The sequence below is a fragment of the Arvicanthis niloticus genome, chromosome 28, assembly GCF_011762505.2.
Source record: "Arvicanthis niloticus isolate mArvNil1 chromosome 28, mArvNil1.pat.X, whole genome shotgun sequence".
NCBI classification, from domain to species: domain Eukaryota; kingdom Metazoa; phylum Chordata; class Mammalia; order Rodentia; family Muridae; genus Arvicanthis; species Arvicanthis niloticus.
In genome coordinates, this window is record NC_133436.1 from 15,156,168 (window position 1) to 15,181,053 (window position 24,886).

General features: G+C 40.1%; 1 protein-coding gene across 6 annotated transcripts in view; it reads right to left on the reverse strand.

The window, feature by feature from the left end:
* The window catches only part of Esr1 (estrogen receptor 1), a 371,567-nt gene that overhangs the window by 280,812 nt on the left and 65,869 nt on the right, over positions 1–24,886 (reverse strand). Inside the window, exon 1 of one of the 6 annotated variants that reach the window (XM_076926760.1) lies at positions 13,864–13,985. The exons of the other annotated variants lie outside the window; for them this stretch is intronic. The gene's annotated coding sequence lies outside the window, so the exon portion shown is untranslated. Of the gene's footprint in view, positions 1–13,863; positions 13,986–24,886 lie in introns of those variants that run through there. 6 annotated transcript variants of the gene reach the window in all.

The following is a 24,886-nucleotide window of genomic DNA, read 5'->3' on the forward strand; positions in this document are numbered from 1 at the left end:
AACCCACCCGGCCTCATCAGCCAGTACACAAGACAAGAGGTGACTTTTTAAAGATAATTGAGTTCTATCTGAATGGTCTTCTAGAACTATCATTCTCCTCTGCCCCCCATAAATAAGTAGGGGAAAAAAGATGCTTCGGTTTCTACTTTCGCAGAGATACATGGGGTGAGGACACAACCTCAGTTCCCTGAATCACTGCTTTGCTTGCCAAGAAGGCTATTATCCAACCCCACCCCGAGGCCCTTCTTTCAACTGGGTCAAGGGTAAAGGCCTCCGCTTGCCTCCATCAAGTTGCCTTCAGATTTACAGTTGTGCAAAAATATTCTTCATCCCCAGATGTTTCTGTTTCTAGGAAAGAATGTGGAAGGCTTGCTCTGAAGCAGTGGAACAAACGAGAGAAGCTGTTCACTTCGTACAGCTGTGCCAAGTGGCAGCACAAATGTCTTTTCTCATAGTCCCAGAAGCTGAGGTCCCAAGTCAAGGCATTAGGATGGCTGGTTCTTTCTGGGATTGTGATGAAAAGTCTTCCCCGTGCCTTTCTGTGGATCCTAAATCTTTGCTGGCAGTCTTTGGTGTACCTTGGCTTGTGGAAACATCACTCTGCCTCCCGCCTTCATCTTCCCGTGGCTTGTTTCCGGTGCATGCCTGTGGTCCAAATTTCCCTTTCTCGTTGACTTAGGCCAGCCCTTAATCCCCTACTTTATCCCCATTACTTCTGTGAAGATTTCCTCTCTTCCCCCACCCCATGTACGATTTTTATTAACATGCTCTTTTATACATAATAATTAGCTACATTATGACATCCTCAAACATGTTTTTAATGTGCTTTGTCACATTAACTCTCCACACACACCTCCTCTCCTCTCCCAAGCCCCACTTTAGCTCCTTCTGTCTTCCCAGCTAGAATGCTTTCCACTTTCACAGCTTGTTTTATTTATACTTTCTAAGCCAGTGAGTTCAGTTAGCCTTACTTAGGAGAACATAGGTGGAGAGTCCCTCACAGGAACATAAACAACTTTTCGGTGGCTACACCACTGAAGAACCCATTCCCCCAGTAACATTACCTACCTGCAGATCTTCAGGGCACTTTGAAATCCTGGGGAGAGGATTATCTTTACAGCATCGTGTGATACTGGGATGCTCAGAGCTTTAACGTGTCTTTGTCCTCTTCCTCAGAGAGACATAATTCCATGTAGAACAGAAATATGTTCATGGAGGAAAGAAATGGTGCGTCAGGGAACAGTTGGAGGCCAGGGGTGAATATGACCAAATATGTAGTATAGAACTCTCAAAGAACTAGTGAGAAATAAAATAATGTTCACCATGCAGTTGATTTGGAGTACAGGGAAAAGATAATGGGGACTGTTTTAGGAGTCAAGGAGAAAGAGAATAAACCTGGACAAAAGGCCTGAAACTCGTCTTTTGACAACCACCCACCCAGGGCTTTTATCCTTGGTGCCTCCCTATTGAGCAGTCTTTTAGCATTTCCAAATATAGTTTTAAGGTGGAACATCTGAAAAGAATTTCAAGTCTGACAATTGATTTGTTAATCCTCGTTTTCCCATGCAATTGGGATAATTGATTTGTTAATCCTCATTTTCCCTGAATTGCCTTACCGTTATCACTGTGTCTTTTGTCTTTCTGTAACAAATTGCCCTCAAGTTCCCCCTAAAAGTCCCCCCCCCGTATAAAAATCCACCTAAACCTAAATACTGTTTTTGATTTTTATGATTTTGATAAGTAGCTGAAGAATCTGTCACTTGTATTTTCTTTCAAGACAAAATCAAAAGAGTATCTGAGTGTACACCCCCTACCTTTGGGCACATACCCATGGCCAAACAAATGAAATCCACTCTTTGTAATATGTTGCAAAAGCCATTATAAAGATTATTGGGGGAAAAAAAACCACACTCCTTACTGTTTTGTGGTATATTGGAGAAAATTCAGAGAAGTTCTAGTTGGGGCTCATGTTAGAAGGTCTACTCCTTCGTGACATCTGGGGTACCATGTCACAGTGCCCAATTCAACTGAGACCCCTCCTGGTACCTCATGCCTCTTGTCACAAGCGTCCCTACCTGCTTCAATTTGGTAAGTCGGTGTTTAGAAAGGCATGGCTTCCATTGAGCTTGCATGTTAACGCCCACAGTCCTCCGTTTGCCATCAAGACTGCTTTGCAACATTTGTTGCTAACAAAACCAACTTGAGGTATTTGGGCGGGAGGTGGGAAGACTGAGTTGTTCATTTCATTAGAAACGTTTACCTTCCCATTGCAAGGCAACCTCCTGAGAAAGGCAGGGGAGTTCTGATTTAGCAAGAGAAAAATAATAGCCAAGCAGCATATTGACAAATTAATTATTTAAACATTTTCCACTCCAAGTAATTTCTTACTCCCTGTCGGTATTTGTCAGTTGATTTTTTTTTAATTACAAAATAACACTTGTTCATTTTAAAACTTTAGACAATACAGAGGGGATAAAGGAGAATGCACGACCGAAAATCCCCAGTTCCCTTTTACAAACTTAACTCCAAGGGCGTAATCACTGTTCTCCACTGAATATGGCAACATATATATCTAAATGTAGCAATCGCCTCTGCTTATTCAACGAGGAGGCTCTATTTGACACCTGCACTGTAAATTTCTTTAGTAATTTAGTAATTCTCCATGAGATGCTGAGAACCTGCTTCCTGCCATTCTGTGTCGCTTTGGATGTATTTTGTTTGGCGTGGTTTGGTTTGGTTTTTGTTTTTTTTGTTTGGGGTTTTGGAGTTTGGTTTTATTTTGCTCTGCTCTGCTTTGCTTTGCTTTGCTTTGTTTGCTTTCTTTGTTTTTTTGGTGGCTGGTTAAGTAGCAAATTATATGTCTGTGAGCCTGGACACCAGACCTGCAGCAAGATATTCCTGAGTGTCTGGTGCTGGACTCCATTTTCAACAGGTTGTCCTGGGAAAGTGGAAACTCTAGAACAAAGCTGATAGAACAGTTTTTTCTGTGCCTTGGACAACGGTGGGGGCTTTCATTATGTCCAAGTGCCCAATTTTTCTACTAAGAGAGGATAAACGCTTTCAATTATGTGAATTCCCGTCGTTGCAGGGCAACAATAGGCATGGATACAATTCTATAGCTCTTGAGCTATACAAAGTATATCCAGGGATGGAAGGTGGGACAAAGAAAAACAGCTCTGCCTGGTAATAAAGTGCAAAGTGAGAGTCTTTATCGGCAAAATGCTGCAAAAGTGCATTAACTGAAAATTTTAAGCAAATAAGTTGTACACTATTTCCCAGTGATTTTCCATATTTCCGAGGACAACCCTGGTGAATTCATACATATCTAGGGAGTCTTACCAGCTGAGGATTTTCCTTATGTTTTTGGCTGGTTTTGTTTTTTTCTTCCCTCTCTTTCTTTTTTTCTCTTCTTCAAACATTTTTTCTTTCCACTCTGGATATTCACATATTTTTTTGTTTTGTTTTGTTTTGCCTCAAACTAACCATCTTCCAAGTGCTATTTGTAAAGAAGACAGATCACTGCCTGTTATCTGTCCAGGACCTATTATGATAGAATCTCTGATAAATACCAGACTCCACTAGAATTATGATAACAAAATTAAACACAATCATTTATGCAAAAATAGTTATTTCAAAGGTATTTGTTTCTTAAGAATCTTAACATTGAAGGTGAGTAAGATGCCTCGTTAGATAAATCACTTCTCACATAAAGCCAGTGACCTAAGTGTAATCCTCTATCTTCTTCATCATTTAATATTCTTTTTTCCAGTTTTATATTTAGTGATGGTTATATTAAATTAAGTATTAGTTACAGTTACATATCAATTATGTGCAACAATCAAAGCGTTGTTTAAAAAAAACAGTTGAAATTATGCCTGGCTTCATTTATGTAACCATATTTATAATTAGGTATAATAAAAATTTCAAGAGTGCTAATATATTTATAATAAAATTTCTCCCAACAAAATTAGTTTTCAATTTTAATTTATTAACAGTCTTTGTTTCTACATTTAGCTGTGAGAAATATGGCAAGTATTCCATGATGTCATCTTATTTATAAATGAAATATTAAGAGTGCATTCATATCCACTAGACTGCCACAAAAAATCATTTAAGTTCATCACAGAAGCAAAGATTTCCTTGACTCACCTACATGCCTCTGCCTGGCTCTATCCCATGCAGACAACATAAGCTGAGTTCTCCCCAGAAATCTTATTTCAAAGTCCTCTCCATGAAACATCCTTACATCTTGCCACCATCTCCAATTCCTGTCCAAAGGACCCCAGATCTCGATGTTTCTTGGAAGCACACTGACTGAAAGGAATGTGGCCATGGAAATGCAGCTCTCACTTGGACATCTTTATAGGGACATTTTATCGCAACCAAAACTTGGCATCACCCACACTGAAAACTCTTCAGAGAGAGACTCTGATATATTCAGACCATTATTTGGTCCAGGGATGAGAACTTCGCTTTAGTTGAGTTCATCAGACTGAATGGGACTACTAACATCCCATGCGTTTAGCAATTTAGTCATGTCCTCTCGTGAATGTGAACCAGAACCATGTTTCTAGAGACTGGTAGGGACATCCTGTGACAGTGTGATGACCCCATCTGGGATACAATAGATACAGGAAAAACAGCAGAGTCGAAAGCTGAAAGCAACCCAGAGCTTTGATAACATTAAGTCATCTTAACGATTCTAGCCTGCCACACCCCACATCTGCAACTTCTGCTTTGTGAACTGAATTTCTAATTGTCAAAAACAATTCAGCTTTTTTGGTGTATGTGCTAAAATTCATTATGATTTAACTGATCATTTTCTTTTTTTTTTTTCATTTTATTTTATTTACATTTAAGATGCCAGCCATCCCCTTTCCCCATTTCCCCTCCCTAGAAAACCCCTGTCCCATGCCCCCCTTTCCTTTTTGCTTTTATACAATTTTTTTAAATGTTAATCAAAGGATTTATAAGTTTGGTAATGCTCAATCAGAAGGGTAATCCAATACCCAACCTAGATATAAAGACTATCTTTGACTGGTGGAGACCTGTGAACATCTGCCTCCATGCCCCCTCTCTCTTTCTCTCTCTCATCATCTAGTTTCTCCTCTCCTTCATCTTCTCTCCTTACTCCATCTCTTCCTCTCAGTACTCCTTCCCACTTAGCTCCTCCTACATATCACTCTTCCTGTTAAAGTAAAACTTTTCTCTCAAAATACAGTTAGAGCATACTTATTCCTAATTGTACCAGTGAGGTATAAGATAGTTCTAATACCCAGTCCATCATTTTGTTGACTAACCAGAACCTCTGTCTTCTAACTAAAACACTTACTTTTGATCCTGGCTTTTTTTTTTTTTTTTTTTTTTTTTTTTTTTTTTTTTTTGGCTTTATAATGAATGTCAGCTGAAAACTATCTACTCAGATCTTTTCTCTCAAAGTAAACAGCCAGGATTGGCTATGAGACTATGGGTCTTCAACCCCGTCAGAAATCCAGAATGACTGAGTTAACTGAAGTTATAGGAAGCACTAAACATAGCTTCGAAAACTTAGCCAATTTATAGAGACCTCTGAACACCTGAGAAGCCCCTATACTACCGAATGTTCGAGCATCAAATCTTCAGCCTTCTGGCCCAGAGTCATCTGACAGACCTTAGTGATGCAGGATTACTAAGGGCTGATTACTCTGTCTAGGCAGATATAATCAGTCGACTATTCTGCATGTGTGTCCTCTTCAGGACAGTAATTTGTCTGTAGATGGAGAGAGGCAATTCTTGCCTAGTGGCTGTCACCACACAACTGGCATAACTCCAAGGATGCTCAATTTCTTCTTAGAATCCACAACAGGAAGCTGTCAGGAGCAGACAGGTCTCTAATCAGAATGGACATTTATATAAATTTTTGTTGTGTCAATTCTATGGACTTCTGACGTTTTGAAAACCAACTATCCATGTAAGGTCACCTGGACTGTTGTCTGTTCACTCCTCTTGGCTATTTCTAAATAAAATATGGTTAACCTCCTAACAATTAACTCAAAGCCATAAATTTGCTATAGTCCCTTAACTCATAGGTTAACCATCCCAAATCAGTTAAAAAGTTAAGGAAGGACTGGGTCTAGGCCTTGTATTCCTAAATGTGTTATACAAGCACATTGCCCATGAGAGTATCAATATTCATCTTACTTTTATATTAATAAGGAGCTCGTACCAATGAAAACCTTAAATTTGAAATCAAAGTAAATTTTGTACCATTTAAGAAATTATAACTTCATCTTGATAATAATTATACAGATTTCTACCAATAGGATATGGCTATGCAATAAGTCCTAGCTAATCCTCCCTGTTCCAACAAAACCACTACTTTTCCCTAGAAAGACAGACCATTATTAACCACATTAGTCCCCAAGCCCAGGGAATAGGGGCGCTGACTCTTCTGTAACTTCTTCAGGCTGATTAAGGGCGTTGAGATATTAGGAGAGGGGTGGGGGGAAGAGTAAGTTGATAATCCTCTGATGCTGTGTCTTCACTGAATCCAGATGGAATTCCAGGACATCGGAGGTTTGGGCAGGTCTGCTCTGTATACTTGATGAGTAGATACACCAAGGCTGTGTATTCTAAGATACTGCCCGAGTTAGAGCACCTGGGATCCCCTCTTACTCTAGGTTCTTGAAGGTTGGGGGCAGAGCTGCCACCCAAGATCTGCTCAGTGCCCTGGCCCAGACCGGAAGGCAACTGATCATTTTCTTACAAACAGTCTGCTATTGAGAAAGGTGATGGTACAGGCTTTTGGGAGAACACTGAGAATACTAACCCATCTTTAACATTACCAAGAGGAAGGATTTCCCATTTGCAGATAAACTTAACCTTAAGCTTACTTGTGCTGAGAGAATTATTCCTGTGAAAGTCGTGGGGTGGCAGAGTGAAAGATTGTGCATTTATCCAGTTTTCTTATTCTGCAAATGTTCCTCAGCTGGGCTGGTAATTAAGATGGCTATGGAAGTTGAGTAGTGTCATTGGCTCTCTGAGAAGCAAGACTACATCATGAAATTGTAACTTCAAAACATAAGCCCCCCTCTGCTATCTTCCATACATAGACTTGGCAAAATCAAAATCGAATACATAAAGCTTGGGTGCCAGTGTTTAAAATGGCGGGGATTGGTATGTATGGATCACCATAACCTGGTGAAGACATCATGGAAATTAGACATAGTAATAATACACATACAAGTGTCTATCTGCTACCCACTGAGTACTGATGGTATGCATAGTTTTAGGTACAGGAATCTTGGCTCTAGGAATCTCCTAAGAGCAGAATGCATGCAGAGTCTTTACAGAGGAAATGAAGACCTTAGCTATGTGTTCTTAAAAAGAAAGAAAGGAAGAAAAGAAGGAAGGAAGGAAGGAAGGAAGGAAGGAAGGAAGGAAGGAAGGAAGGAAGAAGAAAGAAAGAAAGAAAGAAAGAAAATGCCAAGTTCTATCTTAAAAACGAATGACTTCAATAAGTTCCAGCACACATTTTAATAGTCAGCTATTACGTGTACATTGTATGTAATTGCACTGAATTTATGCTGAGTAGATACACTTAAAAGGATGTATAAGGTAATCAAAAGTCAAGGAACATGATTCAGGGTTGACAATATGCATGCATGTTGAGCAAAGACACCTGCTGCCAAGCCTGATGACCCAAATTCAATCCCCCAAAGTTGCCACATGGTGGAACCAACACTTGCAAATTGTTATATGCATAACAAGATGCCTTGAGGTTGGGATCCAAGTCCAAACATGAAATTTATTTGTATTTCATACATGCCATACACACATAGCCTGAAGGACATTTTGTGCAATATTCCTTGTGTGCCTATGTTTGACTGTATCCCAACACAGAAGGCTGAGTGTGGAATTTTCCACACAGAACAATCATGTTGATGCTCAAAACACTTCAGAGTTTCAAGACAGTTTGGTTTCTGACTTTCAAATTAGAAACGGCTCAGTAGATATTTGTGACTAAGGGAGTTTAATGATATTAGTCCAGATATCCCAGTGAAGTTTTGACAATTCCCACTGGATGGTCCTAACATTTGAGTTTATCTAAAATGCAGCAGATGATGTGCTGATAACACTCCAGAATGTGTGAGCTCTCTATAAACTACCAGACACTATCCATACACTAAAACACAGATTGGCTATTACCACAAAATCTCACCAAAGCATGAAGCACTGTGTTCTTCCACATGGTTCAAGAATGCATGGACTTATTTCGATGTGAACTAGAATGCCAACAATGAATCTGATTGTTACTAGCAGTCTTGTAGAAAGAGAAACCATAAACACAGGAAAGTTCCCATCAACCTGCTTGTTTTTAAGAGCCAGGCTTAATTATTTTTAATACCACACATAAAAGAAGAAAAAGCAAAACAAAATGTCCCAATATACATTTTACCCTTGTTCCTCTAGCAGCATCTTTTGTCAGCCTTACATTTTTTATCGTATCTTTTACTTTTTTCTGAGACATTTTGAAAGCAAACTGCACAAATCTCTATGTATGTCCAAAAACAAGGGCATTTTTTTTTCTTACCTGAGTACAGTACCCTCACTAAATCAAGAAATTCACCTGGATACACCGCTGTTTTCAAATCTATAGATTAGACCCAAATCTTGCCACTGCTTTATGAAGACCTGTTTTCTGATCCAACATTCAATCCAGAATCATGCCCAAATTTGGCCAACACGTCTCTCTTTCCTCTTGCTCTGAAATAGTTCATGATCCGCACAGTTTTGAAACATGTCATCACGTCCCACAATTTGAGGTTTTCCGATGTCTTTTTCAAGTTACAGATTCAGGAGGGCACCACAGAAGTGATGTCATTTGTTCTGAGAACTTTACGACAGGAATAGGAAGAATATTCTGCTAATCTGTCCCTCCTGTGCTTGGATGAGGTGGGTAACCCTCAGATTTCTTCCTCTTGTCTCTGAGATTTTTAATGATACTTAATTTCAGTCTGTTTGCCTGCAGAAGCTTCTTCCTTCAAACTAAGTTCTTCTCCATGGTCCCAAGAAGCTTTGGTTTCTGGATACATTGTTGAAATGTTTCCAATCCTCTCAAGTCTAGGGACAATAATATACTTAGTTCACGGAACTCTGATTGTAAGTGGTATGCCTTAAAAGTCTCCTATTGTCCCACAGGACTTTGCTTATCATTTGACTCCCTGCATAAGATCCAGTAGAGGCCTCTATGAGAAAGATTTAGTCACTATATTACCAATAACCAGACTTTGGGGCCTGTAAAATTCAGGGAGTCTCATGAACTTTGGATAGGAAAAAAAAAACTGTCTTTATTTTTACTAACTATTAAATGGAATCTGGTGAAGTCTTCATCAATAAGCATAAGCAATAACTACAATAATATGTCCAGAAGCTATTTCTCCCTGGTTTGTCTTTCAAATCACACATCCTTGAGGATCCTTTCTTGAAATACATTTACTTACCACTAATTTGAAATTGACATTAAATTTGAGATATGTTCTTATATCCTTGTCTTTTTCTTCAGTTAGAAACATCATTCTGGGAGGACATTGGCATCCCATGACTGTCAAAATGGTCCAAAACATAAAATAGGTCCAGATGAAGGGTGTGGTCCCCTGAGTCACCCAGTATAAAGAGTCACTTGGGAAAGCAGGTGGGGAATATTTGCACTAGAATTTCTGTGACAGAAGAATAAACTCACTCTTAAGCTGAAGTTTACAGAGTCCTTTGTCCTGTAGTTTTCCTACCCCCATGAACAGAGAGGACAAAGTTGTAAATCTGAACACTGTATGTATGTGAAGGTAAAGGTGATTATTAAGAATAAAGAGACAAATGAAAGTGAAGTTGTAAATTTGGAGCGATTGCTACATTTTGGAGAGGAAGACAAATGAGAAGAAAGCAGATGGATGAATGGCCCCCGTGCGAATGAAGCTCCAGAGATTATGGAAATGCGACACCATATTTTCTGTTCTCCAGTGCCTTCATCTACAATGAGTCCTTGTAAGGACTCGCCACTGAAAGTGGAAGCCATAAAAGCACTTCAGTAGATTTTTCTCTGCCGAATCTGTCATTTACAAGATGACAAGGATAGCTTCGCTCTTAGTCCGGTTTCTTCATTTTAGAAAATGCTCTGTGGTTTATAAAAGTTAATATAAGCAAATATATGATAACGGACCTAATAGAGCTCTTGGCATGTGCAAGCCTGGGTAGCCAGCTCTTCCTTCCCCATCTTTTCTCTCTGCTGTAAGCCATTAACATTCCATCTCATATGCTCAAGTTTAAAAGAATTAAAGAATATATTAAGAAAACATTGATTTTTTTTTTCTTGAGTCAAAAGCATAGCACTTTAAACTCATTATACCAGGTACAGTACAATGTTGGCATGAAGCTAAACTAAGAAAAATTATGATTAAAATTCAAATAGAGCATTGAGGCTGTGCTGGGGGAACAGAATGAGTAAAAATTACAGAAAAGAGAACCTGTAATTTTAAACTGTCAGTCAAAGGGAATCAAGACATCCGCACACGGTTTGCTGGGTTCCACACAGGACTCATGTGCTAGGCAGGAATGTGTGCCACTCCTAGGGAAAAGCAACTGAATTTCTCCGTCTCTTTCCTCAGTGCTTTGTTCCTTACATAATGGTCTCTTAATCTTACTGCCAACGTGATGTGAAAGGGGGGAGGGGTATTTCTAAACTTAAAGGAGTGAATTTTTAAGATAATATCCTTAGCTACACTATATTAGGTCCCTTTAATGTCTGATGTGGATTATCACTCACACACACACACACACACTATCGAGTTCTGTGGGAACTCTGAAAAACCCAATTACAAAGCTGAGTGGAACGTGAAAACATAGGATAATATTGTCACTGCATGGGAGACAGAAACTTCCTCTTATCCATTCTGATCGATGGTTGAAGGAGGGGTGGCCCTGGGGCTATCACAGGAATGCTAAAGGGTTTTAAGACTCTCACTACACCCAACAAGTGGTGAGCATCTCTGCAGGGAGGAGGCAAACGGATTGTTTCCTAAAGCAGTGGGCAGAACGGCAATAGAACTGAAAATATTCTGACTTACGCTTCCAAAGAATTTTCTAGAGAATTACAGTTCTTTCTATGAAAACTGCAGGAATCTAAGGGGAAAGTACTCCTATCGTCAAGAAGAAAGTGCTGCCACCTACAGGGAGGAGAGCAAACTAACGTCTACTGGAAAAGGTGGGAGGTGGGGGAGGGGAGGGAGAGGAGGTGGCAAGCCGCGGAAGGAACTAAAACTGCTTTCAAAATATTAAACCTAGTGTATCCTATGTCCTTGCTGTCCCATTCTGCATACACCAACCACCTGTAACCAGCAAGTGCTTAAAATATGGGTTGTCTGCTCAAGTCTTTGTTATTCTTAAGCCTAATAAGTTTAGTTGGTTAGACTACTTTTCAACCCAATGATAAGGCTGCCATAGAATTTTTATTTGTAAGTAAGTCAAATCCATGATCAAGAGAATAAATATGTTGACCTTTTCTGAGCAAAGCTCGTTGTCCTGTGATAAAAATTTCGCTTGGAATTTCTGTTCAATAATTAAAGGACATCAGCTACCACATTCAGGTTCTGATAGTACAGTCAGAGCGATACTACCATGAGATCTATTGCTATGTCTTGCATTGATACTCAAGGTACAAAACTGCTTATCACTATAGCAGAATTTGTAAGATTTTATCCAATTTTGTATCTGCTAATTGCCATAGCAAATATTTCAAATATTTCAGATATAAATAACACTTGGTCGGATATGCATATATTCAGATATATATCAAACATGTATATACATAATCAGATATATAGGCATATATATGTGTGTGTGTATACATATTATATATGTATATACATTATATGTGCATATATATATATTCACATATATACATATATATGTATATATGTATGTATATATATGAAGAGACATCTGCTGTGTTCTTATTTTTATTAAACACTAATTACAAGGCTTGTAATCCTTGGGTAGCTAGTCTTCCGTATGAACACTTGAATAAGCCACTATAAGTTTCTATACATAACTCTTTAGGTTCTGCTGTTAACGTAAATTTGAGATTTCAAGCTGTCATGCAAGTCAATACTTGAAAACTAAAGCATGCTTCTATTAATTCTGATACATTAATTTACCTTTTCAGATGCCCTAACTTTAAAATCTCTGTTGAAGTCAAGCATCTTAATAAACATTTTTCATTTGACTTGGGAAGCATGGAATTACTGACCGTACAAAGGATGCATCTCACCATTTTATGATGACTGCCAGTTAAAATTGTGATGCTTTAATGGTATCTTTTCAAGTAAAATATATTTATTAAGATCAATTTTATTAGTTTCTCTCTCTTCTTTTTTACTTCTTTAAAAAGTCACCAAGAAGGGCCGGGAGGTGGTGGCGCATGCCTTTTATCCCAGCACTCGGGAGGCAGAGGCAGGCGGATTTCTGAGTTCGAGGCCAGCCTGGTCTACAGAGTGAGTTCCAGGACAGCCAGGGCTACACAGAGAAACCCTGTCTCAAAAAACCAATAAATAAATAAATAAATAAATAAATAAGTCACCAAGAAATCCTAAATGACATGTGGCTGACATATTTCTATTGCACAGTGCTATTCTGATTGATTTGAAGTCAGAGAAAGAGATAGGTAAGATTTGTCCCGCTAACACAGTCATCTGAAGTGCTCTGTCTGCAGACAGCCTTTTGCTCTCAAATTGAACCTTGCCTTCATTTTATTTTATTTTATTTTATTTTATTTTATTTTACTTTACTTTACTTTATTTTAGGGGCAGAGCCTCATTGTATACTACAGTCAATGTTGAAACCCACGATCCTCTAGCCTCTGAGTGCTACGTTGATAAGCATCTGCCACTACACCTTGGAAGATTAGTTGTTTTCTTTTAAGTCGGAATTTCACATAGCCCAGACTTACTTCAAACTTACTAGATAGCTGAAGCTAACCTTGAACTTTTGAGCCTCCTGACTCCACCCCCAAATGCTGAGATGTCGGGTTTGTACAATCATTCCCTAGAAAGAAGATTAATTTTTAAACATGCAGCAAGCAGTAAGGTTTGAATAGGTTAATATAACACAATTTTTAGAGGAAATAACCTAATTCCATCTTCAGTGATTATCACTGTGACTAATGAATATCTTTAAATGGTAGGAAATTTAATTTTAATGAATTCAATCACATGATCATCTCTATCAAAATTAATGAACTGCTGACACCTTTTTATAGAAATCCGATTAAAGTTGTTTCCTGTTCCATTTCTTCCATAAATTTCCAACATTATTGCTCCAGTTTGACACATTCTATAGACTATAGTTGTATCAATCATGAAGGTGATAAATAATAAGACAGATAAATAACAGATACACAGATAGACACATAGATAGATATAGATGAATAGATAGATGAAAGGCTGGATGATAGAGAAGATAGACAAATGATAGATAGATAGATAGATAGATAGATAGATAGGCCATCTCTCACTGGTTTTCATACCTGGGAGCCTACTGTCTGTTCTCTCCTGGGTCCTTTCATGGTCCTCAATGTCTGAAGCCCTCTTCCACAGTATGGACACATCTGTTACCAAATATGTCATTTTCCAGTCTAAAAATACTATGTTTCTCCTTCCTTCTTTCTCATATCCCCTTGTTCACAAGTTCATCTGTTACCCAACAGGAAAATAAAACAAAACCAAGCAGACAGGTCCTCAATTCAGCTGGCAGATCCCCACATAAAGATACTGTGTCCAACTGTCTGGGTCTGTTTGCCCAAGACAGTCCTTGTGTGAGTACTGAAAGTCTTACCTTCCAGGAACCTCCTTGGCTCTACACGCAGCAAGACTGTTGGGAGCCCTTCCTGAGTCACTGAACACAGAGTAGGACCTTGGATTCCTTTCTTGCCAACTGGGAAAGCAAATCCAGACAGTGGTGGCTGTTGCTCCAGCCACCGAGCAGTCTGTGTGCTGTCCTGCTGTCCTCGCCCTCTGCCCTCTCACCCATGGTACCCTTTCCTCAGTTGCCAAAATTCTAGTTATGTTCCAGGCTCTGGTACCTCTCCAAGACCATGCTGGTTCACTGAGGTTAAGCTAGATTATACTTAGCACAGTGTATTTTAATCTTCTGTCTGATCCCCAAGCCTCCCACCTTGATGTCTGGCTACTCTTTTGGGCTTTTGTGCTATGTATTTGCTGAATTTGTAAATGAACAAAGATTGTATGTCTTTTTGTTTTGTTTTGTTTTGTTTTGTTTTGTTTTGTTTTTTGAGATAGAGTTTTTCTGTGTAGTCCTGGCTGTCCTGGAACTCATTCTGTAGACCAGGCTGGCCTCAAACTCAGAAATCTGCCTGCCTCTGCCTCCCAAGTGCTGGGATTAAAGGCATACGCCACCACCACCCGGCGAGGTTGTATGTCTTAAAAAGCCACTATACTCTTGTTGACCTCCTTGGCTTGGCTTTCTTCCAGCTAGTAACCCTTGTCTTTCTGTACGAAAACCAACAACCCGCTGTCAAGACCACATGTCTATACATTTTTGCAGCATTGGGGAACCTTGTTCTGTTCTTAACCTGTTTAATGCAACTGATAGCACCACTACTGAGTCAGTCAGTAAACTAACATCTGTCAGGGCACAGAGACACATGTGATACAAACACTCAAAATGCAACAGCAACCATAACATCCAGAAAAGCAAAAAAATTACTATCACTTTCCTTTTGAAAGTAGGTGGTGGTTTCTACCTGAGTTCTATCCCAGGATCTCAGGAAGGAGAGAACCAACTCTACAAAGTTGTCCTCTGACCACCACCACACAGGCACTGTGTCACGGACATGGGACCACACACACATGATCGTAAGCATTTTAAAGAAACACAGTGCCAACACATCAGCTGGGCCATGCTGTCTCATGCAATGGAAATCTCAGGAATACTTTGTGTTAGGCTTTCTAATCCACATAGTGTACTCTGATGAGTTTGTCATTATTGTTGTTCTTGTAGCTGCTGTTCCTCCCAAGTTTGTGAAAATTTTCATTTTCACTCTCTCTGACGAAAAGAACACTCAACAGAAGATTAGAAAACGCAGCTTCAAATGTTTAACCATGCCAGAAAGTCAGTGTGGGAACTTGGATGAGTCACTGCCCCTCTTCACCCCACTTTCCCCTTCTGGAGAGTAAGTGATTGGCATTCTCCAACATCCTCTGAAACTCAAATGTGCTATGATTTTCTGATTCTAAGTGTGTCATTACTATTGCTTCTCTTGAATCATGATAGAATGAATTATAAAGAACAAATCAGTGGATGGCTCTTAAATAGATGCATAAAAAGGGACAGAGGTGACAGGCATATTTTTTTTAAGTAGTCCTGATAGAGAGAGGCCCTGTGAGGCCTGGGTCATAATAAAGCAGTTTGCATTTTAGCATGTTGACCAGCTCGGTTTAGGAAAACCAAACAAGTCAGCCCATACCTAACAAAATTGCACAGAAATCTCTACTAAACTTCTAACATGTATTTGTCTCTAACAAATGCTAAATGGCCGAGACACAAGATGATGAAGAGGTTAGATGCTACAAACATGCAGTGCTCTGGGAGACCCGAGAGAGTACAAAACTTGACAGTTCTGAGGTCCCCAACAGGTGAGGTAAATGTTTGTAGACTGCCTCGTTTGGGGGCGGGGTGTGGTTGAGGTCAAAAGCTATCTAACATGGAGCCCTCAAAATGACCTCTGTGTTTAAAAGCACACTTAAACGTTTCTCAAGGTCAGCCCTTGCCTCCGTATGAGAAATGGGTGATGTCATTCTTGGCATATCAGGTTTTCTGGAAAGCTACCTGCCATCCCAGTTCTCCACCCCACCCCCAGAGGCATCTCCTCAGCAGTGCATGTTCTCAGAATCACGATCTTCATTTTAGCCTAGCTCTAGCTGGATGTGAGGAAAGAGATTTGTGAAAATACAAACAAGCAAAGGGCCACATGAGACAGCTGGGCAGAAGAGCAGCTGGGGGCTTGGTGATGACAAGCACGTGTGTACTGGCTCCTGCACAGGGCAGTCATTTGGGCAGTGACTCTGAGGTCAGGACCTGAGGACTGAGACTAGCTCTGGTCCAGCCTGGTCTGATGCATTTCCTCCAGACTCATGGGGTCTTGTTTTGGACCCTTTGAAACTCAAGAAAAGGAAGAAGAGAAGAAAAGTAAGAGACGAAAGAGATGGAAACTTTTTAATATGTGCTTTTAAAACTTCTTTATAGAGATGAGTAATAAAAATGACCGGGGCCAGCAAACACAGTCAACCTTTCCACATTTTCTCTAAACAGTTATAAAACTGAGAGTCTTGTAAGGTCAGAGTTAAAGAAATACAGTCTTGTTTTGTAATTTTAAATGGTTTTTGACAGAACGATAAAATAGCCTCAGTACTAGAAAAAGGTGTGTTTAGGCAGACAGGCTTGATTGGGAAGGGGTGATGGAGCCCACTCTAGTGGTCAGGAAGAAATGAGTTCAACCTGGAGGCTAGGTAAGGCTTCTGCAAGCCATGAACTCCCCCTCCCCTGCACATACACACACATCCCTCCTTCTCCTTGAGTCAAGTGATAATGAATTATGAAATTTAATTTATGGTAAGGAAGTATCATGTATTGTTCTCATCGTATTCAGAAAACGAAACATAAATTGAATACTTACTATATGCCAGCATCTGTCGTAAATATTAGCAACATAGAATTGGACAAAGCATAATTCTGCCTTTATAGATGTTCCAGTCTACTTTAGGGTAATGGTTAAGCTTTTTATTTAAAAAAAAAAACTGTAATTTAGGTGACAAAAATATAAATAAATAAATAAATAAATAAATGGAACCTAGTGAACTATAAAGTGAGTATGGGGGATACAGAGAAAATGCCCACTTCAGATAAAAATAATCAAGGTGAAACTGGAATCATTACCTTCTGGAGAGAGAGAGGAACAAGAAATGTGTTTGAGGATACAGCAAATGAAAAAGTTCTGGATCAGAGGTACACCCATTGCATTCAAGCAGCAGCCAAAGGGACCAGTACCCTGAAGCAGAGAGAGCATAAATCAGTAAGAAGTCCAAGGGAAGCCAGATGCAGTGGCACACAACTGGGACCCCTGAGTGTGGGAGGATGCCATGAGTTTGAGGCTATTCTGAGCTATAGAGGAAGACTCTGTCAAAGGAAAGAAAAGAAGACAGAAGATAAGAAAGAAAGGAAAACAGGGAGGAAGGAAGGAAAGGAAGAGAAGAGAAGAAGGAGGAGAAAGAGGAGAAGGGAGAAAACAAAAAGGATGAGCAGGAGGAGAAGGAAGAGGAGGAGGAGGAGGATCAGCAGGAGGAGGAGGAGAGGAGAAGGAGAAAGAAAAGAAGAAAGAGGAGGAGAAGAAGGAGGAGAAGGAGAAGGAGGAGGAGGATGAGCAGGAGGAGGAGAGGAGAAGGAGAAAGAGAAGAAGAAAGAGGAGGAGAAGAAGGAAGAGGAGGAGAAGAAGGAAGAGAAGAAGGAAGAGGAGGAGAAGAAGGAGGAGGAGGAGAAGGAGGAAGAGGAGGAGAAGGAGGAAGAGGAGGAGAAGAAGGAAGAGAAGAAGAAAGAGGAGGAGGAGGAGGAGGAGGAGAAGGAGGAAGAGGAGGAGAAGGAGGAAGAGGAAGAGAAGAAGGAAGAGGAGGAGAGTAAGGAAGAGGAGGAGAAGAAGGAAGAGGAGGAGAAGAAGGAAGAGGAGGGGAGTAAGGAAGAGGAGGAGAAGAAGGAAGAGGAGGAGAAGAAGGAAGAGGAGGAGAAGAAGGAGGAGGAGGAGAAGAAGGGAGAGGAGGAGAAGAAGGAAGAGGAGGAGAAGAAGGAAGAGGAGGAGGAGAAGGAAGAGGAGGAGGAGAAGGAAGAGGAGGAGGAGAAGGAAGAGGAGGAGAAGAAGGAGGAGGAGGAGAAGAAGGAGGAGGAGAAGAAGGAGGAGGAGGAAGAGGAAGAGGAGGAGGAAGAAGAGCCGACTATTCTGCAAGTGTGTCCTTTTCTGGACAGTATTTTGTCTGTAGATGGAAAGAGGCAATTCTTGCCTAGTGGCTGTCTCAACACAATTGGAATAACTCCAAAGATGCTCAATTTCTTCTTAGAATCCAAGACAGGAAGCTGTCAGGAGCAGACAGGTCTCTAATCAAAATGAACATTAATACAGAAATGTTTGTAACATCAATTATGTGGATTTCTGATGTTTTGAAAACCAACTATTCATGTAAGGCAATCTGGACTGTTGTCTGTTAACTCCTCTCAGCTATTTCTAAAGAAAATACAGAAAACTCCCTAACAATAAACTCAAAGCCATGAATTTGCTATAGTCCCTTAACTCACAGTCTAACCATTTCAAATAAGTTAAAAAAGTTAAAGAAAGACTGGGTCTAAGCCTTGTATTCCTAAATGTGTTATACAGGCGCAATGCCTATGATAGTAACAATAGTCATCTCACTTTTATATTAATAAGAAGCTCATACCAATAAAAACATTAAATTTGAAATCAAAATAAATTTTGTACCATTTAAGAAATTATAACTTCATCTTAATAACAATTATACATATTTCTACCAGTAAATTATGGCTATGCAATAAATCCTAGCTAATCCTCCCTGTTCCAACAAAACCACTACTTTTCCCTAGAAAGACAGCCCAATATTAACTACCTCAGTCCCCAAGCCCAGGGAATAGGGGCACCGACTCTTCATTAACTTCTTCAAGCTGATTATGGGTGTTGAGATATTAGAAGAGGGGTTGGGGGAAGAATAAATTGATAAGCCTCTGACACTGTCTTCACTGCATCCGGCTGGAATTCCAGGACATCAGAGGTTCGAGCAGGTGTGCTCAGCTTGCCTGATGAGTAGATACACCAAGGCTATGTATTCTGCAATATACAATTCTCAAAACAAATTTTAGTATCAAGATAATTGTTTGTTTGAATTCTGGAATCTAGTCTTCTGGCTGCCTGCCTCTATCATGTCTAATCCATATAATTCTGGGCGTTTCTATGAAGGTGTGCTTCCACCATCCTCTCATTCCCGCCTCCCTGCTCTTGAAATTCCCCAACACTTGGGAATCCAAACTCAGGCACCAAGGCCCTCTACCTCCACTGATGCCTAACCCCTTACCCCATCTTTCCTCCTCCAATTACTATGAGGGTGTGCTCCCACCATCCTCTCATTCCTACCTCCCTGCTCTTGAAATTCCCCAACACTAGGGAATCCAAATTTTCAGGTACCAAGGCTATCCACTTTCACTGATGCCTGGCAAGGCTACCCTCAACTACCTATACAGGTGGAGTCGTGAGTCCCTCCTTTTGTGTTCTCGGGCTGGAGATTTTAGAATGCTAGCCAGACTTTCATCACACCTAGATAATTTCATACTTAGTCCACAAGCACTTTTGGCAACATCTATGCACCCAAACTGCTGGTAGCTGACCCATTAAAAATCAGAGAACAAATTTTGAGAAGAATTTGCAATCTGCATAATTTTCCCAAACTGTTTTCTATATAAGTGTTGTCTGGTTCTCTGTGGTTAGCGGTACAAACCAATGTGGTTTGGGTCTTTTCAGTGGGAGGTCAGAATCTGAGAGTCACGGCATGTCAACAGCTGAAGAAGCCACGTACAACTATGATATTAGTGGGCTGAGCACACTAAAAACTTGAGACTGTAATATCTCATGAGGGGGAATCCCAGAGTGTGATGAGCAAATGGTGAAGGTTCTACATTAGAGTTGATTGATTGCTCCAGTGGTTTTGGCTTTTTAAAAGAAAAGAATTGTGACCAAGAATAAAGGAACGAGAAGCATTCTATTTGCAGTAAGAGGAACTCTTGTATCAGTCTTCTGAAAACCTAGTAATTCCAGAAAATATTGTCTCAACAGATACTATTCTGTTTTTTTTTTTAAGTCCTTCTTAAAACAGAGGCCAGAAGGAAGCTGGAGGGATGGTTAAGAGTAGTGTTGTTCTTGAAGAGGACCTGGGCTCCATCCCCAGCGCCCACACAGAGACTCACAGCCTCTGTAACTGCAGTTCCAGGGGATCCAATGCCTTCTGCAGATTTCCACAGGGTCCTGCATGAGCATGGTGCACATACGTATACTTGCTCCACATGTACACAGTAAATAAATAAATAAATAAATAAATAAATAAATAAATGATGTTTTTCTTAAAAGAAAGAAAACTACATGCTACCCAAAACATTCAAAAACATTTTCCATTGTAAATAAACATAGAAACGGGGTATCAAATGTCTAAAGGATAAAAATGCCGAACACAGTTTTTTATAAAAATATTATGTGTTGACAGTAGCATATTTAGTGGGGGGCGGGGGCAGGGCAAGAAAGAGTGGGTAGGCACTGTGCTCATGTGGAGACAAAAAGGGCAACTTTATGGAGTCATTTCTCTCCTTCCACCTCCCCGGTTTCTGGGCATCAGACTCCAGTCATTTTGCTTATGCCACAAGTGCCTTTATCTGCTGAGCCATCTCACCTGCCTATCAGCAGCAATTGGATAGTATGTCGCTGTTCTTCCCATTGTATCGATTTGACACCTTGAATGAGGGACTTGAAAAGAATACTCTTTTGCTACTACGTATTTGCAGTTCAGAGCTATCATTTTCTTCTCAGCCCTGTACCAAGTCTGGCAGCAAACCCACACAAACACACGTTGGGAGCCTGGGGCAGTGTTATAATTTCTAAGGAGACAGCTACAATATCAATATGATCCTAGTGAAAACCAGGAAGTGATCGAAGGGAAAACAGCATTTCCAAATTCTCCTGCTGGAAAGAATCTTTCACGGAGCATGCCCCTCAACATTCTAAATCAGTATCAATAATCAGTATGTTCTCATGCACCCTTATTAAGTTTTCTTTATAACGCCCAGAGAATGAGGAAGGGGGTTTTTTGTTGTTATTTGAAGTAAAAATAGATTACATTAAAAATCAACCTTAAAAGGAACAGAATTCTGAGTAACACCAGGTGCTGGCTCTCACTGCTAATTGAAGCGACTGCTTTTAGCAAACCCCGTAGCCGCTAAAAGCCTCTGATGCTATGTGGCTCCTTCACCAGCACCAAGGGCACAGTGCTATTGGTTGAATTCTACCAGTGCCGCATCTACAAAATTTGCCAACCAAAATAAGGAGCCAACTCCATCGCTTAAACATTCAGGTAAAAAAAAAAAATCTTAAGAATGTCACTGCAAGAAAACGCATAAATATTTCAGTCGGAATGACTTGGGTAAAGTAGCAGACCCTTACAGAATGCTGTTTGAAGCCTTGTACAGTTTCCATTGTAAATAAACATAGAAACGGGGTATCAAATGTCTAAAGGATAAAAATGCCGAACACAGTTTTTTATAAAAATATTATGTGTTGACAGTAGCATATTTGGTGGGGGGCGGGGGCAGGGCAAGAAAGAGTGGGTAGGCACTGTGCTCATGTGGAGACAAAAAGGGCAACTTTTTGCGTACAGTGTTGAGCTGGTTACAAAATGAAAAGCCATTAGCCCATTCTTGGTTACCTTCTTGCCAGTGCACCAACTGGCTGGTGCACTACAATTTTGGAAAATACTGGTAACTTCATGTCAACAGTTGTGTTTATTTAGGATGTTTGTCCTGAGAATGCTAAAATTTTACTTCAAATTGGATTGCATTTTATCAGTTAAGTCTCCTGGCTTGAATATCAGCTCTGTCTGTTGGGGTTGTTTTGTCTTGGTGTTCCTAAATTTACAGTTTCATTCACATATGCTGGCTAAGAAGGAAAGAAAGAAAAAAAGAAAGAAAGGAAGGAAGGAAGGAAGGAAGGAAGGAAGGAAGAAAGACTACATTTGAATGGTACGCCTCAGGAATGATTTCATGAAATATTCAGGGTCCAACAATACTTTTCCAGAAACCTCATTCATTTCCCAAGATTCTTAGCTACCTGTCTTAAGCGTGTTGGGTGATGGCTAAACTATTAGAAAGAAGTTATTGAGAACAAGCGGGAAGGGAAAAAATCCAAAACTAGCATCACTAAAATGATCCCACTTTTCATCCAGTGTCTTTCCCTTCCCCAGAATCAAGGACCTGACATATGTAAATATTATGCAAATGAGCATATATTCACCCTTTCACGGCTGTGGTACATCATAGCCCAAAGGATTCCTAACAGCTAGCCTTTTCCTGAAGAAATCTACACCACACATTTTTTTTTTAATTTTGCAATGCTTTACTTGAGTTGTACAGCTATGTAAGATTAATGAGAATGTGATTATCAGGAGAAATTTAGCTTAATACAGCAAATTACCACAAATACCCTCTTTTTCTCAAATACACATATAACTTAAAAGACTTGATTCTATGTTTCTAGAGAAGACTTCGATATTGGTTCATGTAGCTTACTCCTTCTACACAGAGAATACAAATTAGAGCCCATATTATTTCCTTTAAATGAATCTAACGATTATCATCCGCAAACTTACTTATATGCTTTCCAAAGAACTGCAAGGACTTCCCTTTTTCCTCTGATTTGTAGACTTGCAATTGATTTTGGGCTTCTCCACTTTCTTGACGTCCAAGGTCTAAGTGCCAAGTGACCCACTGAGTATATGTTAGTAGTAGAGATGCTATGGTATTGTTATGTGGGACCAATTGGTCATAAAGACATGAGTTCTTGAGAGGCTTTCAGATTTTCTGAACTCAGACAGAGCCTGAGAGAGCAGACTGGAGTATTACCTTCTGACACCACAGATACAGCCCATAACGAGTTAAACTACAAATGCCTAACATAAATGTGTTGTGCTACATCAACTATTGTTTGCATTTTATTTTATAAAAAGAAATAATGTCACCTACCATTATTTTAAACATACTGAAGAAAACAGTGATGAAGAAAAGTATCTAATTTTCTAGTAAATTTATGGTTATTTTAATTTTAGCCATATGGCTAAAGAAAAAAAGTTTGGTTTTTTTGTTTGTTTGTTTTGTTTTGATTCTTAAAAGCCTGCAAGCATCTACCTTATACACCAGAGTAATCATGTCAGAAAATTTAAGATATGGAACAATATTTTCATAATATTTATTCTAATACTTTGGTTTCATAGATACGAAAAACAAAGCACAGAGAATTTGAATGAGTGCCCTAATTATATTAGAATATGGTGACAATGAGATATCAGAATATGGTTATTCATACTTTTTTCTGTTCATTTTTTTTATCAAATTGTATTTTTTACTTTTTCACACAGGGGTTATAAACACAAAAAGGCAGGATGTGGGGAAGGGGATGACACAGGAGCGTAGGTGTTCAGGGGGAGTACAGATATCTTCCAGAACAGGGTATGGACTGGGTGACAGGTCACTATGATTCTGCCTGTGATTCACTTGTCCTTATCTAAGTTGGTACTATCCACCAAGACTGCCTATTTACACAGTCTGACTATTCAGGCTGGTAAATTCCAGAGAAGCTGCCAGTTTACAATAGCTTATAGCCATCTGTTTCGGTGTTTTTCCACAGAGACCCAAGACTTTGTGTTAGCAGGCATGTATGTCAGGCCTATTGCTGATTTTAGGCTTATGGCTGATTTTAGGCCTTCAGTGTATAAACAGGGCTGCCCCTGACATTTCCTCCCTTCTCCAAGTATACAAGGGCCGCAGTGATTCTAATCTTGGGAAGTTGGGGATAGAGGCCTGACCTCCAGTAATTAAAGGGAACCTTGTAATAGCTCCGGTCCTCCTGTCGTTGTCCAGTGAGGCATGAGGGCCATACCCATCCCGATGTCTTTTTTCAGGAGAGGGGATACTTTTGACATCAACCCCTATGCAGTCGGGCTTGTCCCTCAGGGAACCCAGAAACATATTTTTAACTTTTATTTATATTCCCTTGCAGTGCTTAACCTCGCAGCCTAAGCAAGAATTCAGATCGCCAGTCAGAGAGGGTTCTGGGTGGCCCCTCTCTGCTTGGTCTAGGGGTAGAAGTCCCCCCTTTTAGGTTGGGTGGAGATAGGTTTTGGGAACACCCTGGATAGAGTAACAACCTTATGTTGAGTCTCGTGGTCCTCCATAGCTGACATTTTTCATGCTTTAACCATTTCTGTCTTTAACCATTTTTTCCCTTTAACCATTTCTGTCTTCTCTATGTATAAGCAACATTCTTCTTTAAGGGCTGTACACAGTCTAGAGCTGTACACAGTCTTTTCTATTGTAAAAGAGAAAATCAAGTCCAGTAAAGTCCTTTGCAACTTTTGGAGATCACTTCAGACAGCAAAAAGAGGGATTTCTTCAGATTAGATCTCTAGCTGTTTGATGCCCTTGTCAATGGCCCATCAAAGGTCTGAGTAGTGTAAGTCCGGAGGCCAGCATCAGAATTAGAACTTCTAACAGCAGACAGCACGGGTGATTCATTTTTACCTGAGATACTGCCTGGGTTAGAGCTCCTGGGAGCCCCACTTCCTCTGGGTTTTGTGAGGTTGGGTGCAGAGCTGCTGCCCGGGATCCACTCAGTGCTCGGGCCCAGACCGGAAGTCTGCACCACATATTTTAGGCACCCTTGTTTAAGTTCATATGGTGATGCTGAGTTTAGCCACAGCCTGAGCCCACTGGGGCTGAACTTGAATACATCTCCTTAAATACCCGAGTTGTCTCCAAAATGCCAGTCTGAGCATCTGGGCGTGATGAATGTGGAGCCAGTGAAGCATCAGGTCTCTGAGTCGCTGTTAACACTGTAGCTCACTGGAAAGCAGTTTGTTGGGTTTTTGTTTTCTGTGGTTTGGGTTTTGTATTCTTTTGCTTACTTGGATCAGTTTTGCAGGTTTCTCCTCAAATCAACCTCCAGCTCTTAGAACAAAGGTTTACCTAGGCAGCG